General features: G+C 34.7%; 1 long non-coding RNA gene across 2 annotated transcripts; it reads left to right on the plus strand.

Annotated features, from left to right (window-relative positions):
* The first annotated feature begins 5,116 nt into the window (after positions 1–5,116).
* Positions 5,117–7,096, plus strand: LOC131524733 (uncharacterized). 2 transcript variants are annotated; one of them, XR_009267059.1, is made up of 5 exons: positions 5,301–5,336; positions 5,624–5,777; positions 6,232–6,296; positions 6,434–6,541; positions 6,691–7,096. It is a non-coding gene; the product is annotated as an uncharacterized LOC131524733 (long non-coding RNA). The 2 variants fall into 2 exon arrangements; XR_009267058.1 differs by having other exon boundaries at positions 5,117–5,777.
* The last annotated feature ends 4,604 nt before the right edge of the window (positions 7,097–11,700 follow it).

Genomic DNA, 11,700 nt, shown 5'->3' on the forward strand with positions numbered 1-11,700 from the left:
TCTGTAGGAGGCTACATCAAAGGTATTGTAAATCATAATTAAATGAAAAATCATTTATACATTATGATTTTTTAACATATACACTACTGGTCAAGGGTTGTGAAAATTTAGTTTTTTAAATAAATCTCTCATCAAGTCTGAATTTATTTGATCAGAAATACATTAAGAACAGTAATACTGTGAAATATTATTACAATTTAAAAGAACTGTTTTCTGTTTTAATATATTCCAAAATGTAATTTATTCCTGTGATGGAAAATCTAAATTTTCAGCAGCCATTACTTCAGTCTTCAGTGTCACATGAGTCTATCTTTCAATTTAATATAATTTTTTTTTTCAAATATCTGTGTATCACAGTTTCTGCAAAAACATTAGGCAACAAAAACTGTTTTCAAATTTTCTTACGCACCAAATCATTATATTAGAAATATTTTTGAAGGACCATGTGACACTCTCTCTGTAACTGTCTTATGCTGTCTACATCCTTATCCAGCAGAGCTGTCTCATCAGACTTTAAAATAGGCTGCATAGACTTACAGTAGTACTCAAGAAACCCAACTTGTACTGCTCAGATGTCAGAAACTACTACCTTGTTCTTCTCATGCCATATTCAATTAAATTTCAGTCTATTTACTTTTAATAATCAAACTGATGCAGATCAATCAGATTTTAAATTCGTTGATGAGATATCTGGGTCATGGCCTTCTTGGTCTGGTGCCATTTTACGAGGTTACCTCTCAGGGATCAGTCCTTGGTCCATTTCTGATCTCCATCAAAGCACATAACTTTATTTACTATTGCTACACTAACAGTACTCAATACTACTAGAGTTATAGTTTTGAATTTTTATTTTTGGTTTGTTTTTTGTGTTTTTATAATTTTGAGAGTTTTCTAGTTCAGTTTATTTATGTATTATTTTATTTTTATTTATGTATTTCAGTTGGTTTTTAATTCAGTTAAAATATTTCATGAATGTTTTAATTTGTCTTTAAAAACGATAGTGACAGTGAATGGTGTGTATTCTTTCACACCCTGAAATAGATGAGATGCGTAATATTATGTAGTTGAGCATCCTGTTATTAGACTTTTTTTTTTATTGCCATTGCTATTGTAATTCATTATATTAATCTGTCACATGGGCACTAATTATGAAAAGGGGTTAATCAGTGGATATAAATAATAAATGTTTGTATTAAATAACTGTGATGATTGCTGTAGATCTGGGTTATCAGAAGACAATACAGAGATATAAATGCAAGCATGTGCTAGATAATAAAGCTCTCAGTAAAGTTAGTGAATCAGATGCATGGCCCTGCAAGAAACAAATAGCTGAGAGAGCTGAGGTGTGCTTTAGATAATGATAGTGATTGGTTAAGGCTAGACATGTCGGTGTGTCTGAATGCCGTCTTACAAAACTCGGGTCTTCATCTATTAATCATGAATACATGGTGGAACATCAAGCTTAAGTTGTCTCATTAAGTACGTCTCATGAGGGGCTATACATTGGTTTCAATTATATCTTTCTTCATCAGCGACTTTGCTTCATAAGCAGAGTTGCTAATGAATCAAGGGATTTACCATGATGTGTGTGATCAGATGTAAAGTGTGTGAATACTCAGTTACAGACACACAAATATGTTTTCTTCCTGTGAAGTTAGCTGATGAAATGGCTTTAATGCTCTAGAGAACAAGAAGGGCTTTGACGGGAAAATATGTAAAAAAAAAAAAAAAAAAAAAAACATTAAAAATTAAATAAAAAATAATGTAAATATTCTAATATTTTGAGATACTGATTTTTGACTTTCATGAGCTGTAAGCTCTAATCATCAAAATGAAAAGAAATAAACATTTGAAATATATCAGTCTGTGTGTAATGAATGAATATAATATACAAGTTTCACTTTTTGAATGGAATTAGTGAAATAAATCAACTTTTGATGATATTCTAATTATATGACCAGCACCTGTATATATGTGTATATATATATATATATATATATATATATATATATATATATATGTGTGTATATATATATATATATATATATATATATATATATATGTGTGTGTGTGTGTGTGTGTGTGTGTGTATATATATATATATATATATATATATATATATATGTGTGTGTGTGTGTGTGTGTATATATATATATATATATATATATATATATATATATATGTGTGTGTGTGTGTGTGTGTGTGTGTATATATATATATATATATATATGCTTAATAATTGTTCCTATTCCATTTAATTCCTTTTAGTCCCATTCCAATCAAAACATTTTAATTCACTGCAGCTAAGACACTCCATAATGTCTTCATATAAAAAGAAAAATTTCATTAGAACGTTTGAGCTACTGTAATTGTGGATAAATTTAATACCACACCTGTCTAGTCTGCCTATATATTCATTTTCATATATTTCTGTCATATCAATAAAGCTCTGCATAAACATTTTACGACTGGCTACAGAGACAAACTAATCTAATCATGCTGAAACTATCTAATTGTGCTGAAACAAACACACTTTGCTTAATAAATAAAAGCAGCAAAATAGAACTAAGCAGATTTAGGAAAAACGTTCAAAATGAAGATGCACATCTAATTTCCACTCCCACTCTGCACTGGCAAGAAAAGACATTTCATCTGACAGCTACACCTAAGGTGGCCTATGACAATTATCTCTGAATAGTCAATGATGTTTTGTCACCAAGATATGTCGTCTGTCAAATGCCTCTGGTATTTTCTGACACTACGTCTCCATTTAAAAGATCTCACGTTGTCATTTTGGGGCAGATGAGGCCAAGATCCGTGGCACACCCACACCAATGATTTCCAGATGAATCAGACAGTTTTCCACCATTTGCTCTGTCAGTCTAAATGAAGTCTAACAGCTTATTTAACATTCCTGAGGGGCACAAAAGCTTGTGTGCCAAGCATTGGTTGTTTACACAACTGGATGTTCTGTCCTCATTGTATTCACTTTAGCTGTGCTGCAGACTTACTAATCCCAGGCCATTCTTAGTGAATACACGGTAAATCTCTTGCATTGTTGCACACAGATGCAGCTGGTTCTTTCCGGATCAGTGACTATGGCAAGAATATCTCATTCAAGGGCAACCACAGCTTAGCCATACTTAACTTCTCAGACCATGGCTGAGGGGCAGATATGTTCCTGTGGGCTACGGTTCGGTTATGGAACGACAATTTAAACAGCTTTTTGAAGATTATTTTAAAGAGAAAAGAAGAAAATTGAAGTTGAAGTTGAAAGGAAGCTGTCAGAGCTCGTTAATTGTTCACTAATTCGTTCAGTGACGCTTACTGAAGTTACGTCGACAAGTGACCGTTTTTGTTTATGAGTGAGTCATCATATTCTCAAAAGATTAGTTTAAGACACAGATTCGGTTTTATTTTCTTACATTGAAATTGCTTATCTACAAATATATGAAGAGACTCCAGAAACAGTGCTTTATCACAGTTGACACCAATCAATTTTTTTCTCCAATTTGCCAACCAAGTTTTCTTCTAACATTGTCAAAGGCTCAAATACTGTCTATTTAAACTTCTGCCCTTCAAAAACATATATTGTTTGAAATATTGTATTTTATGTACCTACAACAAAAAACTAAAACAAAAAAGCTTTTTGCAGTACAGCACAATATAGCAGCATTAGCAATATCAACATTATTACGGGCAGGCAGTCGTAGTGTTGGGTTTCTGTCGTGCAGGCCTCAATCAAAATTCATCTGGGAGCTGCATGAGAAACATTAACCTCACCGTGTTGTTTTGTGCCGCGCTCCTAATGGAGGGTAATGAAGCGAGGCCATTATACTCTGTGTATACCATCCAGAGTGCCGAAACAGATAAATAGATAATTAAATCACATCCTTAATTGCGTAATGGTGCTGGGAGTGTGGTCAGTGAGACTGACGCCTGGGATTCGATCTGGGTGCAACAAAATTCGTTCTCAGTCCCTTGTATCCTCCAGAGGCTCCACAATTCTTGGCGGAAATGTTACTGATGGGTGTATAGGCCTTTCAGCAAAAACCTTGCCTTCACTATCAGAGCTTGGATTATAGCCGACCGCCTGCCTTCTTTATCTTGAATCGTCAAACTCCTTTATGGTTACAAAGCAAATGTAATTGAAAATTTTCTTGCGGAATAGCCTTTTATGCTTCAAAAAACGAGATCCATCTATCTCCAGATCAGTCTGAGTTTTGTAACCTGCCACTCTGCATGGCTTCCGTGGCTCACAGTAGTATTTGTTTTCTCCCACTCTATCTAATTATTCTTCAGATTTATTCAGAAAGGGTCTTTAATCATTCCTGAGAACAGCTATGCATCAGACATACGATGTTTTATTTCATAACCAATCACTGATACAGTTTCTACATAGAAATTTAGCTAATCATCATTATAAAAGGAATGTTGTTTTTCAGTGTGATCTCATTATACGTATTCTAGACTGCATCTAAAGCATAAACCCTTTTGCGTATCGAGTGTGTAATGTAATTTGTTATAAACAATACAATAATACTCATTGCACAAATGCATGAGAAAACCTATTTTAAAGTGATTTTAAAGTTTAGCAGTCTTGTTTTGTCTCTCTCTCTCTCACACACACACACACACACACACACACATACAATCAAATACAGTTTTTCTCAATTGATTTGACACTTTTCTCCAATGCAGTGTACTTGTTCTCAAAACAATTAGCACAGCCATCCAAACACAAAATTATCTTAACCAAACAGTTCAACTTTACTGCAAAATGAAGCACTGCAATTTTTTCTAGTAATGCGTTTACTGTATTAAAAGTAAATATTAACATAAAATCTATAGGTTTGTTCTCTAATTATTATAAAACATACTCAGCTGTGGACGCACAAATACATGTTTATTGTAATTCTTCAACAGGGAGTTTTTTTTATATATATACTGTGCATATCTAAAAAAATTTGTAAAAAATAATTCTCCAACTCCTGTCACCCATCTGAAAAACTAATTGCCCCTTTAAACTTAAAATCTGTTTGTGCCACCTTTAGCAGCAAGAACTGCAAAAAAACCCCCCACCTTTTCTGATAACTACAGATATCTACAGCAGGGGTTCAGATAAAAAATCGGCAGCTGGCAGCAGGAAGCGGCTGCCATCGACAGCCGGAAGGCAGTTACTGGCAGCAGGAAGCGGCTGCCATCGACAGCCGGAAGGTAGGAGGGACCTGCCACTCGGTAGCAGCCAATCAGTATCGACCAATGTAGCAGCAACCAATCAGATGTAACTACGACAGACGCTAAACTCTTCAGTAATGGCGGCGATTGGTTGAGCGGTAAGTTTGGAAATTTGTGATCGGAGTAATGAATAATTGTTGCGTTGTAAGTTTGAATTTTTAAATTGTTATCTTAGTGAGCGACAAAGTGTAAAAGTGTGAATTTGCCTACTTTAGTTTAATTGTTCAAATTAATCTAATTAGTGGTAGAAACGTAGTTTGTGGACCATGTTACATCATATATAATTGTTGCGCTTAGTATGTTAGGGGGCTACCTTCAAATATTGCGTTTACAAACGATACACGTTCAACACTAACCATATCTTTTTGTATGTTTAATTTTTCAGGAGAATGTCTGATATCCATTAACAAATTGATTCTTTTTTCATCTAACAATAACAATTGACCAAACAGTTCTTTTAAGAACTACTCTTCTTTCTCTGTCTTCTTTCCCTTATTTCTGTCTTCACCTTTTGTATACCTGACTATCGGTTATGACAGGTGAGGCCATTACATTTCCAAAATCTTACTAACATAAGTTAATTTGAACAGAACATGCAAAAACTTATCCATGGGAAAATGTTATTCTACTTCTGAAGTATATTATCTTTTATATTTGAATGAGTTTGTGTTGCTGAGGTATGTTATTTTATCTAATACAATGCATGTGCAGGTGTACCACTTGCTTTTGGAATAGATGATGTCTATTCTGGGGCAGGCAGTTGTCCCTATTGTACAGCTGATGTGACGTCAAATCCTGAACACTTTAAGGCAAAGCATTTAAAGCATGCCATATATTTTGAGGATAACATTTTGTTCTCTGGCTTTAGGTAGGCATAGGCATTAGCTTTAAAAAATAACGTTATTGTCTATACCTACAAAAAGGTTAAGTGGTTCAACAGTAAATTCATCTTTCTCTATATAAAATAACACCCCTTTTTTTTTTTTTCTTAAGCTCAATTGCAATAAAGATGATTCCAGGATCTTGGAAGCTTGTTAAAAATTTCTGCTGGCTTGACAGTATGTATTTTCTTTTACATATTTGATTAAAGATGTTTAAAATGGCGCCATACCATTCAATTTCTCAGTTGCCATGTCTGAATATTTATCTTTGTAATAATGCTATTTTTTTTTATGCTGCTCATTTCAATATACAGGTGTAACAAAATGGAGAACGAAGTCTGAGCCATGCCAGGATTTTTTCAAAATGTACACACTGCAGCCCTGCAGACACTGCAATGAGGTTTACAAAAACTGCTTACCAGGTGTGTGCATTATGCATGAAAATGTGATCACTGCTAGGTACTTTGACAAAATGCAATGGGAATAATCATTCAAATGGCTGTGCATGCATGTCTACTGTTAATAAGGTAATTTAGGTATTAATGTCACCATTTTCTTATGAATCCTCTAGGCTATGTTGGAAGAGGAAAACGAGGAGAGATGCAAGGCTTTTACTCAGAAAACACCCATCCAGGCTTTTGCAGTGATGATTGCAAGATGCTGGAGGAGTAACTCAGTATAACTCAGTTCTGATCTGAAAGTCTCGTAAATCCCTCAGGATTGTTGTTAGTGATTCTGATTTTTGATTAACATTTTTGTCTACTTGCTTACTGGATGTATTTTATACCGTTTACATTGTATAACACTGACTTTGACAACATACCAAGCCTTTTACAAAGTTAACCGCTACTTTATTTAGAGATATAGATAGATAAACAGCTATGTCTTTGTTTCCTGAAAATATAACACAGCAAAATATGATTTTAAAAAAAGGTCATTGATGAAACCTGTCTCTTTTTGTCATTTAGGCAGGCGTGTGCGTCCTATATAATAAATATACAACATACACCTAGTAATAAGAGCCTCTCATAAATTATCTTTCATTATTTCACACAAACATTGTTGTACACGCACATATGCATTCATACATAAACATTCAGCTGGAATTTAACATTTAACCAAATGATCTGTTTTCTTTGTTTATATTTGAAAAACCATTTTTATCAAATAATATACAATACTGACATTTATACTTATTTAAACAAGAATTAAAAATTTATGTAATTTATTTTTCTTGCTGCTGCTGGCAGCCTCTTCTGACTTCTGGTTTTTAGCCACAGCTGATGTTCAGTTACATGTGATTGGTTGCTGCCACATTGGTCGATACTGATTGGCTGCTACCGAGTGGCAGGTCCCTCCGACCTTCCGGCTGTCGTTGGCAGCCGCTTCCTGCTGCCAGCTGCCGATTTTTTGCTGAACCCCCTCTCGATATCTATCTATCTATCTATCTATAGATGTCCCAAGACAAGAATGGGTATTGTTTTAGTTATAGGACAACTTTGATGAAAGGTTTTGATCCACTTCAAATGTTGACTACTGTATACCAGAGGTGTAAAAAGTACTCAAAAATGTTACTCAAGTGAAAGTACAAATACTCAGTGAAAATTTTACTCAATTAAAAGTACAAGTATCTGGCCAAAAACATACTTGAGTAAAAGTAAAAAAGTACTTTCTTTTCTGACAGACGTTCAGAAGTTTGGTTAAAGGGAGAAAACGAAACAAAATGCAATGGCACAGGTCAAACATGTATATCTAATGCAACAACAACAATTAAAATGCAGCACAGCGAAACACCGGGAAAAAAATACAGGGAAAGGGATTAAAAGGAAACTCCATCCTTTCCACCCTCATGCCATCCCATGTGACTTTCATTTATCAGATGAACACAAACTAAGAGTTTTAGAAAAAAAAAATCATGCTTATGGGACATCCAAAAATGACACTTCAAAAACTACACAAAGTGAATATGACAGTAACGCAGTAACATGTCTTCTTAAGTGAAATGATAGGCTTATGTAAGAAGGATACAAATACTAATATTTTAAATTTGACCGTCGTGTTCACTTTGTGTGGGTTCTGTTTTGCATTATCTGGACTAAAAAATCTTTGCTTGTGTTCATCTTAAGTAAGAAAGTCATAAACATCTGGGATGACATGAAGGTCAGTAAATAATGAGAGAATTTTCATTTTTGGGTGAACTATCCCTTTGAAGAGCAAGATGTGATGCAGAGGCTAGAAACATATTCCACACAGAATACTAGAATGTGTTGAGTTAATGAGGAAAGTCATAGAATTAACATACAACATTAACGTTTTGAAAGGCCACTTTTTTGTGTGTTGTTAATCTTTTAATTATTTATTTGTGGCTTTTAGAGGGTTTTTTTTCCTCAGCAAATATTGATAAACAATTATTTGTTACTAATTAGATCAATTAATGAGCAAATCATGTAATTATTAAGATAAAAAAAACAAAAAAAACATTGACAGTCCTGATTCCTACTCAATGTGTCATAAAATGACATATTATATATACAACTTATCCACTGCCTGGTGAGAACATCACTAAACATGAATTACAATTAATTTAACAAACAATGCTTATTTAAACACTTTTGGAGATTTTTAATTAATTAAGAAAATATTTCCACAAAAATATTATTGGTATTTAAATTCTCATCACTGATTTTATTTGCACTCAATCTTGTGCATTCAGCTAATGGCTCTATCAAAACAGAACAAATAATGAATAAACATTTTTTGGGAAAATGCAACTTTGCTATCTCAATATGCTTGCTCGGATTTGATGGTGAACTTTTGAAGCCAGATATTTACCTGATGAAAGTCATAAATGAAGTAGAAATATGTGTGCTTGATGCATGAAACGATGATCATTGGTTCTCACATCAGGCACGCACCTTTGAGCTTGCGTTTACCATATTTAATGTGCATAAGATAAAATAAAAATGTAATGTACTTTTCAAGATGAAAAAGTACTGTTTTTTCTTCAGAAATGTAATCAAGTAAAAGTACAAGTAGTCAGTTTAAACTGTACTTGAATAAAGTACAAATCCCCCAAAATAATACTTAAGTAAAGTAATCAAGTAAAATTACTCAAGTATTTTACACCTCTGCTGTATACACACACACACACACACACATACACATGTTTGTTTTTGTGAAAAGTGGGGACATCCCATAGGCGTAATGGTTTTTATACAGTACAAACTGTACAAAATGCAGTTTTTAAATGATGATTTCATTTCAAAAAATTTCAAACCTACCTGGCCCTATGTGAAAAATTAATTGCCCCCTCCTTTTAAATCATAAAAGAACTGTGATTAAACACATTATTTTAGAAATTGAGTTAAATTTCACTAGCCAAACCCAGGCCTGATTACTGCCAGACCTGTTGAATCAAGAAATCATTTAAATAGAACCTGTCTGGCAAAGTGAACCATGCTTAAAGTGTAACACATCATGCTGCGATCTAAAGAAATTCAAGAACAGATGAGAAACAAAATAGTTGACATGTAGCAGTCTGGAAAGGGTTATAAAACCATTTCTAAGGCTTTGGAACTCCAGCGAACCACGGTCAGAGCCATTATCCACAAATGGAGAAAACGTGTAACAGTGGTGAACCTTTCCAGGAGTGGCTGGCCTGCCAAAATTACTCCAAGAGCGCAATGACGACTCATCCAGGAGGTCATAAAAGAACCCAGAACAATAACTAAAGAACTGCAGGCCTCACTTGCCTCAATTAAGGTCAGTGTTCATGATTCAACAATAAGAAAGAGACTGGGCAAAAACAGCATCCATGGGAGAGTTCCAAGGCAAAAGCCACTGTTGACCAAAAAGAACACAAAGGCTCGTCTCACATTTGCCAAAAAATATCTTGATTATCCTCAAGACTTTTGGGCAAATATTCTGTGGACTGATGAGACCAAAAGTTGAACTTTTTGGAAGGTGTGTGTCCTGTTACATCTGGTGTAAAACCAACACAGCATTTCATAAAAAGAACATCATACCAACAGTTAAACATGGTGGTGGTAGTGTGATGGTCTGGGGCTGCTATGCAGCTTCAGGACCTGGATGACTTGCCATAATTGATGGAACCATGAATTCTGCACTCCTATCAGAAAATCCGGAAGGAGCCATCAGTTTGTGACCTCAAGCTTGAGCACACTTGGTTTATGCAGCAAGACAATGATCCCAAACACAAGCGAGTCCACCTCTGAATGACTTAATAAAAACAAAATTAAAGTTTTGGAGTGGCCAAATCAAAATCCAGACTTAAATCTGATTGAGATGCTGTGCCATGACTTTGAACAGTCCATTCATGCTCGAAAACCCACCAATGTGGCTGAATTAAAACAATTCTGCAAAGAAGAGTGGGCCAAAATTTATCCACAGCAATGTGAAAGACTCATTGCCAGTTATCGCAAATGCTTGATTGCAGTTGTTGCTGCAAAGGGTAGCACAAACAGTTATTCGATTTAGGGGGCAATTACTTCTTCACGTAGTGCCAGGAAGGTTTGGACAGCTTTTTCCCCTTAATAAATGAAATCATTATTTCAAAACTGCATTTTGTATTTACTCGGGTTATCTTTGTTTAATATTAAAATTTGTTTGTAAAAAAAGTGTAACAAATATGCAAAAAATGATTTTGCATAAAAAATATGCACTTTCAGGTCTGTTACCAAGCAACCAACACTGCGCAAGCTGCTGATGAGGTAAACAAAATGGAAAAACAAAACCGGCGAGCTTTTAATTTCAGTGCCTCGGAAATTGAAACTCTGATAAGTTCGGTGGAAAAGGCAAAGCCAATACTATTTGGTAAATTTTCACCTTCGCTCACTCACGAAGACAAAGAGAGGGAACGGGCAAGAGTTGCCGAAAATTACTTATTAGTGTTTTTTCATCAAAATGTAACGCATCTTCAGGGTTCTCCAAGAGTCTTCCTGCCATTAAACATCTCCGTTCTTTATTTTCAAGTATTAATAAGTGTAATGCCATGTTGGACAGTGCAATTGTAAGCGCTTTTTTCCCGTTAGCTTTCAAATAATTTTGAAGTTAGGACAGCTGTGGGGTTGTCCTAAAGTTAAGACAGTTTTTTAGGATGTTTTGTGAAGTTAGGAGGTCTCTGTAATACTATCTTCCTATCTGTAGTTAAGATAGGATAACACACTTAAGAAATTCTGTTCTGTAATAGCTTTTGTCCTAAATTTGGTCCTACCTGAAATTACCATGGTTACCAAACAGATAAGATGAGATTTTTAAGTTAGGATCTTTCTGTATTACGCCCCCAGGTCTGTAACGTGATTAGCTATAAAAGGGATGTCTTAGAGAGGCAGAGTCTCTCAGAAGTAAAGATGGGCAGAGGCTCTCCAATCTGTGAAAGAGTACGTAAAAAGATTGTGGAATACTTCAAAAACAACATTCCTCAACGTCAAATTGCAAAGGCTTTGCAAATCTCATCATCTACAGTGCATAACATCATCAAAAGATTCAGAGAAACTGGAGAAATCTCTGTGCGTAAGGGACAAGGCCGAAGACCTTTGTTGGATGCCCGTGATCTTTGAGC

The sequence above is a fragment of the Onychostoma macrolepis genome, chromosome 18, assembly GCF_012432095.1.
Source record: "Onychostoma macrolepis isolate SWU-2019 chromosome 18, ASM1243209v1, whole genome shotgun sequence".
In the NCBI taxonomy this organism is placed as follows: Eukaryota; Metazoa; Chordata; class Actinopteri; order Cypriniformes; family Cyprinidae; genus Onychostoma; species Onychostoma macrolepis.